Raw genomic sequence first — 8,982 nt, 5'->3', positions numbered from 1 at the left:
GTGGACAGTGGGTGCAGGGGTTCCCTTCCAGAAGCTCTGCCCTGCCATGAAGAAAGCCTACGGAGCCTGAAGTAGTAGAATGTTCACTACTCTGAAACTGCGACACCCACACTTCGCTGTGATGTGACGATCTGGGCCTGTCCCACTTCCTGTGGCCCAGCGACAGCCTGGGCATCATCACTCAAGGCAATTATAAGAGAACCACCAGGGTGGGAAGAGATCAAACAAAGAACTTGTGTATATACATATATGCACACCCATGGACACAGACAATAAGGTGGTGAAGGCTTAGGGCAGGGGGCTGGGGGTGGAGGCAGGTTAGAAGTGGTCAATGCGGGGGGAGGAGGGTACAACAATAAAGATTTTTTTTAAAGAATCATAACATAAAAAATAAGTAAAAGAGAACCACCAGCCAAGCCAGTGTGGCTTAGTGGTTGAGCATCAACCCATGAACCAAGAAGTCCCCGGTTCGATTCCTGCGGGCTCAATCTACCATGGGGGCATGCAGGAGGCAGCCTATCAATAACTCTTTCTCATAAATGTTTCTATCCCTCTCCCTTCCTCTTTAAAATCAATAAAAACGTTTTTTAAAAAGAGAGCCCCAGCCAGTTTTCTCAGGGTTAGAGCATTGGCCTGTGAACTGAAGGGTCACAAGTTCCAGTCCCTCCCAGTCAGGGGCATGTAGCTACTGGTAGGTTGCAGGTTTGCTCCCTGCCTCTGGTGGGGGTGGGCGCAGGAGCCAATGTGTGATGTGTCTCTCACATGGATGTTGCTCTTTCCCTCCCCTCCATTCTCTCTGAAAAAAGCAATGGGAAAGATATCCTCTGGTGAGGATTAACAAAAAATTAAAAAAGAGAACCACCACCCAGCTCTAGCAGGGCCCAGGCAAGAGGGCCCCAGGGACCTGCACAACACCAGCAAGGCCCCGCCCTTACAGGCAGGAAGTCTCAAGCCTTCACTGAGTTGGGAAGGGTTAACCACAGCTCTGGGTGGACAGAAAGCCTCAGAGTGAGAACAACCGGGGAGACTCTGCCCCATACATACAAGCACCTCAGGAGTCAGGAGAAAGCCCCCCAGCTTCTCACAGAGGAGCTGGCAGAGGGAGCCCATGGACCAGCCCTGTCTGGTGGTAGGCCATCCCTTGGAGGTGGAGAGGAAAGGTGTTGGCAGGGAAGTACTGACTTCTGGACGTTCCCTGAAATCCCCACTGAAGAGGCTGTCTCCTCTTGTGCTCAGGACCCATCCACTCTGAGTTGTGAAAGGAGGAGCAGAGGGTGCCTCTTGGCCTCTTATCAGGTGACAGATACCTCCAGGCCCCTGCGGTTTCCAACATCCTGTGGTGGCCTGGTTTCAGCCGCCTTCACTGCACTTGAGGCTGAGTCTGCAGCCGCCAGTCTGCACTCTGCCGGCTTGGAGCCTCAGCAGGCTTCCCCAGGGCAGCCCTGTGTGTCCCTCAGCCCCTGGCAAGTTTCTGGGTGTTCAGAAAGCACTGATGGGAGGGAGGGGGTACAGAAGGATGCCATCATAAAGAGCACTTCTAATCTGCTGCCTCTGTGTCCTTCCTTCCCCTGCACACCTCCCTTCTGTCACCCAAACACAGAGGATGGTGAGTTTGTTTTCCTTTGTGGCTTAGAGTGGACCACTGTCTCCTGAGCATCAGGTGCTGAGCAGGAGTGCCAGGTCCTAGAATTAAAACCCTGTTGGCACCCCTGCCTCTCTGATTTATAGGGTGGTAACGAAGCCAGAGAACCGGCAAGGCAGCTGTGGTTCATCGATTTGTCTGAGAGGCTGCTAGCTTTTGAAATCAGACAGGAAGGAGGGTTGAGGTGGAGCCGGCACAGGAAGAGGTGAAGAGCCTTGCTGCTGTGACAACCGGTGGGCTCGGGGACTGCAGGAGCTGGTGGGCTGTGTCCCTGCTGCCCTGAGCAGGGCCTTACTCCTTCCCTGGACGGATCCTGAGGGCTCAGGGCCCAGCCAACTGGCCACGGAGAGACCCAGAACATCCCCACCACTGCCCCCCTGTCCCCACTGGAGGAGGGCTAAGCCTGGGAGCACTGGGATGGAGCACCCCCTGGCTCCCTAGTCTTGGCATCCCAGAGGCAAGCAACAAGGCCTAGGAGGTAAGTAGAATCCAGGCTGCCTCAGAGCAAGATGGGGGAGGAGGAGGAGACGGCCGGCAGGAGGGGCCATGACTTTTGAGGCTGAGTTGCTCTGGGACAGGGTGGCTGGGATAACTCCAAGAAGGTGTCCCCATGGTGCCAGGAGCTGCAAGTAGGGCTAGTTCATGGTGTGGAATAAACAAATGTACCCAAGGACAGCAAAGGAGACAAAGCCCAGCTCCCCAGGTACCAGTGATGGGACAGGAGGAACAGGAAGTGGCTGGAAAGTGCCATAGGCAGGCCCAAGGGATGCTGAGCAGTGTAGCCCACGAGTTAAACCTGGATCAGCAGACCTAGGCACCATTCTTATACCCCCTTCCACTGTAACATGCAGGTGACAGTACTAGACCTACCCTAGGGCCCTGAGCAGCTCCCAGCACCCTGTCCCAGCTCCACTCTTGGATGGAGATAAGGCTCAACATGCTGAGAGGAACAGTAATGATGGAGGCCTTCTCAGAAAGGCACTGCTGAGCAGGGGTGGCTGTTGTGTAGGATCCTCCCCTATGGCCAGGCCCCAGGGTTCCTCCTAGTCCCCTAGTGCTGTGGTCGGCAAACTCATTAGTCAACAGAGCCAAATATCAACAGTACAATGATTGAAATTTCTTTTGAGAGCCAAATTTTTTAAACTTCAACTTCTTCTAATGCCACTTCTTCAAAATAGACTCGCCCAGGCTGTAGTATTTTGTGGAAGAGCCACACTCAAGGGGCCAAAGAGCCACATGTGGCTCGCGAGCCATGGTTTGCCGACCACTGCCCTAGTGGAGGCACATGCTTTCCCTACGCCCAAGGGCTTACTCTTGGCCATCACAGGCCATCCTGTGGCTGACTTTCAGATGAGGGTACAGGTTGGGTGTTCCCTCCTCTGACCCAGGGGTGCTGGGACAAAAAGCTGTTTGGTCTCAAGTCAGGAGAGAGGAGCATCCAAGAAGCTGTGGCCTGAGATACACAGCCCAGGCAGGAGGTCAGCACGGCAGGCCCCTATAGTCACCCCACGCAGGTGGGCCACAGTTCACACACAGGCCAAGCAGACAGCTAGGACGGAGGCCCCTGGGAAGAGAGCATAGGACAAGAGGAGACCCATTGGCAAAGTCAATGAGTAAATTGGGACCTGGGTCTTCTTAGGGATAAGGCAGAAGCCCAGTCGTCAGCCTGAGGGACGGGGTCTGAGCGACACCAACAGTAGGAGCACAGGTCCTTAGCTGAGCCCTGCCCCATGGATGAAGCTCTGAGGGAATGTGTGGGGATGAGGAAGCCCAGCTTCATGGAAGCAGCAGTGGTCCCAAAATTGTCCGTCTGGCCTTGCTCTGCATCCTCCAGCTCAGACCTTCTGCAGACTGAAGGCCTTGAGATCCCCAAAGGTGGCCTGAGGCCCACTTGCCCTCAGTCCTCCCCTCTTTAAGCTGCCGCTCTCGCTGGAGGCTGTCTGCACTGGACAGGGTCTACCTGACTGCCACTGGCCCTCACCCCACTCAGAGGCCTGTGGTAGGTTCCACCCTGCAGGAGTGGCATCTGGGGCCAGGTAACTGTTCCACTGAGGGAGATTCCTCATTAGCCTCTGATGCTCACCCTGGGAGGTCATGGTGGTGGGGTGCTCCCTGGCCCGCCTGCTGGAGTCTCCTCCCCTGTCTTATTTGAGACAAGATGCCCAAAGGTAAAGGCCTGGCTGGGGAAAATGGGTCTTATCTGATTGGAGCCTTAGTATGGGTGCCAGATAAAATACAGGACACCTTGTTAAATTTGAATGTCAGATAAACAATGAGATTTATTGAAAAATATAGAAAGAGATTAGTTAAAGAACTGATATTGCATGTATGCATAGCCCATGGACACAGACAATAAGGTGATGAAGGCCTGGAGTGAGGCAGGAGCTGGGTGGAGGGGAGAAGTGGGGGAATTAGGGGACATCTGTAATACTATCAACAATAAAAATAAACTTAAAAAACACACATAAGGTGTCCCAAGTATTAGATGGGACATACTTATACTAAAAGAATAATTTGCTATTTATCTGAAATTCAAATTTCACTGGGTGTCCTGCATCTTTGTTAAATCTGGCAACCAAGGCCCGAGGTCATCAAGACAAGAAAGATGGATGTCTGCTAAGGATGGAGTGTTGACCCCAACACTGGGAGGCTAATGGGACCTCAGAGGAGGGGGAGCTTGCCCCTCCCACCTCCCAGACACACACAGGCCCTGCCTTTTCCTCCCCCTTCACTCCTGCCTACTGTTGTCCTTCCTTTGTCATTTTCTCAGCCTCTCTGGTCCAGTGGTTCTCAACTCAGGCTGCTCATTAGAATCACCTGGGTAGCCTTAAAATATATCAGTGTTGGGGCTCTACCACAGACCAATTAAATCTCTGGGTGGTTGGGCTAAGCAGTGGCGTTTTAAAAATAGCACTCCATAAAAAAAAAAAAAGCTTATATGATCCAGCAATTCCACCTCTGGGTATATGTACCCCAAAGACTTGAAAGCACGGATCTGAACAGATATTTTTACACTCATGCATTATTCACAAGCTTCAAAAAGTGGAAACAATCCAAGTGTCCATCAACAGATGAATGAATAAACAAAACGTTGTCATTCATAAAATGGAATATTTTTTAGCCTTAAAAAAGAAATGAAATTCTGATACATGTTACAACATAGATGAACCTGAAAAACATTATGCCCAGTGAAAGAGGTTAGATGCAAAAGGACAAATACTGCATTGGTCAGTGTACTCAGTGGTTAGAGCGCTGTCCCCTATGCCTGGTCAAGGGCATATACCTCAGCTGCAGATTCCCCAGCTCCAGTAGGGGTACGTGAAGGAGGCAACTAAACGATGTGTCTCTCTCGTGTTGATGTCTCTCTCTCTCTCTTTCTCTTTCTCTTTCTTTCTCCCTCCCTCTGCCCTGCCCCCCTCCTTACTTTCCACTCGCTCTAGAAATCAATGGAAAAAATATCCTCGGTGAGGATTTAAGAAAGGAAAAGAAAAGACAAATACTGTATTACTCTAATTATATGAGGTCCCTAGAGTAGTCAAATTCATGTAGAAAGTAGAATGGTAGGTGCCAGGGGCTGGGAAAGGGGGAATGAATGGGGAGTTAGTGTTTGATGAGTACAGGGGCTCCCTTATGCCCCTGTCCAGTCAGAACTACCCCCAAGAGTAATCCCTATTTTGACTTCTATCATTTGGGCCTAACTTTAAACTCCCCATAAATGGGATCACAGAGTATGTTCTCTTTGGTATCAGCCTTCTTTCACTCAACATGTCTGTGAAAGTCAGCCACATTGTTGAGTGTGTCAGTACTTCATTCTTTTTCATTACTATGTAGGATTTGATTGTATGAACAGACCAAAAAAATCCCATTCTATTGTTGATGGACATTGGTTGTTTCTACTTTTTTGGACATTATGAATAAAGCTACTATGAACATTCTGGTACTGTGTTTGGTAGAGATAAACACTTGTTTCTGTGGGGTATATACCCAGAAGAGGAATTGCTAGGTCACAGAAATATGCATATTTAGCTTTATTACTACCAAAAATTTCTCTAAAGTGATTTTAATTTGCATTTCATTGATGATTGGTGATATTCTCCTTTGTGACATGTCTTCAAAATTTTAGCTCATTTTTTAAAAATATATTTTATTGATTTTTTACAGAGAGGAAGGGAGAGGGATAGAGAGCTAGAAACATCGATGAGAGAGAAACATCGATCAGCTGCCTCTTGCACACCTCCCACTGGGGATGTGCCTGCAACCAAGGTACGTGCCCTTGACCGGAATCGAACCCGGGACCCTTCAGTCCGCAGGCGGACGCTCTATCTACCGAGCCAAACCGGTTTTGGTGCTCATTTTTTAATTGGACTGCGTTTCTTACTGATTTTTAAAAGGTGTTTGGGACATCTTCTAATCCATGGCTTGCTTTTTCCCCTTTAAAGACTGTCTTCTAATGAAAGATACTCCTAATTTTAATGCATCCCAATATATCATTCTTTCCTTTCATGGTTATTACTTTTTGTGTTCAATTTAGTCTTTACCTAGCCCAAGTTCGTAAAGATATTCTCTTGTATTTTTTCTAAAGCCCTAATTGTATTAGCATTTACATTTAGATCTTTGAGCCAGCTTGAATTATTTTTTGTGTATGGTGTGAGGTATGGGTCAAGATTCACTTTTCCCATATGAATATCTTATTAGCTAGCACAAAACCATCCTTTCCCCACTGAATTGGCAGTGGAGCCTTGGTGTAAATCAGGTGACCATATATGTGTGGGTCTGAGACCCTCTGCTTTATTGCAATGACCTATTTGTCTGCTCTTATGCCAATACCTATAGCACTAAACTAAGTCTTGATATTATTTAGTGTATGTCTTCCAGCTTTGTTCTTCTTTTTCAAAATTATTTTGGCTATTCCAGGGTCTTTTGCATTTACCTATATGTTTTAGAATTAGCTTGCCAATTTTCTCCCTCCCCTGCCCTTCCCTCCAAAACAGCCTTCTGGGATTTTTATTGGGATGTTATTCCATTTAGAGATCAATTTGGAAAGAACTGACATCTTAATAATATGGAGTCTTCCAATCCATGAACACGGTAAATCCCTCCTTTAGATCTTCTTTATTTTCTTAGTATCCTATCCAATAAAAGGGTAATATGCAAATTAACCATCACTCCGTCACAAAGATGGTGGCACCCAGTTCTCTCAGTCCCGCCAGAGTCCCCCAGTCCCAGGGGGGCGGATGCTGAGAGTGGGCAACGTGAGCGGCCTAGTGGAATGCTTGCTTCGTTGCCGTGGCGACAAGGCAAGCATTCCATGCCCAGCCGTGGATGGGCCTCTGGGCAGCGGGCGCAGAGCAGCCAGGTCCCACAGAGAGCTACTGGCACATGGATTTGTGCGCAGGGCTACTAATTGTTTCATAGTTTTCAATGTGGAGGTCTTGCACAGTTTTTACTTACATTTATTCCTATATATTTGATTTTTAAGTGGTATTTTAAATTGTTACTTTTAATTTCATTGTTGCTAGTAAGTAAAAATGTAACTGGCCTTTTTGTGTATTGATCTTGTGGTTCAGAGGTTGAGTGTTGACCTATGAGCCAGAGGGTCACGGTTCAGTTTCCCATCAGGGCACATGCCTGGGTTACGGGCTTGATTCCCAGTAAGGGGCATGCAGGAGGCAGGCGATCAATGATTCTCTCTCATCATTGATGTTTCTCCCTCTCCCCTCCTCTGTGAAATCAATAAAAATATATATTTAAAAATACATTATAAAACATCAAGGAAGCTCAATAATCTCAAAGTAAGATTAATTCAAAGAGACCCACACTGAGATAGGTTATAATCAAACTTTCAAAAGAAAACGATGAAGAGAGAATCTTGAAATCAGCACAATAAAAGCAAATCATCATACAAATGGGTCCTCAATAAGATTGTCAACAGACTTCTCATCAGAAACTTTGGAGGCCAGAAAATAGTAGGCTGATATATTTAAAGCATTCAAAAGGGGCAGGGTAGGGGTTAGGGAACCTGCCAACTAAGATTCCCATATCCAGGAAAAATGTCTTTTAAAGTAAGTGAGAAATTAAAACATTCTCAGGTAAACAAAAGTAGAGGGAGTTCATGACCACTAGACCTGCCCTACAGGACATAGGCATGAGAATCCTGCAGGACGAAATAAAAGGACACTACACAGTAGTAACTCTAAGCCATATGGAGAAATAAAGATCTCGAAAAAGGTAAATACATGGACAACTGTAAACACTAGTATTATTGTAACAATTTTTTTGTGTGTGTGCTTTTTATTAATCACCTCCCACCCACCCACCCCCCACTCCTTCCCTGCGAGATTCCACACTCTATTCCATGCTTCCATGTCTCTGGATCCACTCTGTTCATCAGTTTATTTTGTTCATTAGACTCCACATATGAGTGAGATCATGTGATACTTGTTTTTCTCTGACTGGCTTATTTCACTTAGCATAATACTCTCCAGGTCTCTCCATGCTATCTCAAAGAGTAAGAGATCCACCTTTTTTTTTTTTTTACTGTTGCATAGTATTCCATGGTATAAATGTACCACAGCTTCTTTTTAAAAAAATTTTTTTTATTGATTTCAGAGAGGAAGGGAGAGGGAGAAATAGAAACATCAATGATGAGAGAGAATAATTGATTGGCTGCCTCCTGCATGCCCCCACTGGGGATCGAGCCCACAATCTGGGCATTTGCCCTGACTGGAAATAAAACAATGATATCCTGGTTCATAAGGTCAACACTCACCCACTAAGCCACACCGGTTGGGCTGTACCACTGCTTTTTTTTTTTTTTAATAAGTCTTTATTGTTCAGATTATTACTGTTGTTCCTCTTTTTTCTCCCCATAGCTCCCCTCCACCCACTTCCCACCCCACCCCATGCCCTTACCCATCCCCCCCATTGTCCTCGTCCATAGGTGTTCGATTTTTGTCCAGTCTCTTCCCGCACCCCCTACACCCTTCCCCCCGAGAATTGTCAGTCCACTCGCTTTCTATGCCCTTAATTCTATTATATTCACCAGTTTATTCTGTTTGTCATATTTTTTATTCACTCGATTTTTAAATTCACTTGTTGATAGATATGTATTTGTTGTCACTTTGTTGTTCATAATTTTTATCTTTACCTTTTTCTTCTTCTTCCTCTTCTTAAAGAATACCCTTCAGCATTTCATATAATACTGGTTTGGTGGTGATGAACTCCTTTAGCTTTTTCTTGTCTGTGAAGCGCTTTATCTGACCTTCAATTCTAAATGATAGCTTAGCTGGGTAGAGTAATCTTGGTTGTAGGTTCTTGCTATTCATCACATTGAATATATC

Source organism: Plecotus auritus (genome assembly GCF_963455305.1).
Source record: "Plecotus auritus genome assembly, chromosome: 7".
Lineage (NCBI taxonomy): Eukaryota > Metazoa > Chordata > Mammalia > Chiroptera > Vespertilionidae > Plecotus > Plecotus auritus.
This window is presented reverse-complemented; position numbering follows the sequence as displayed.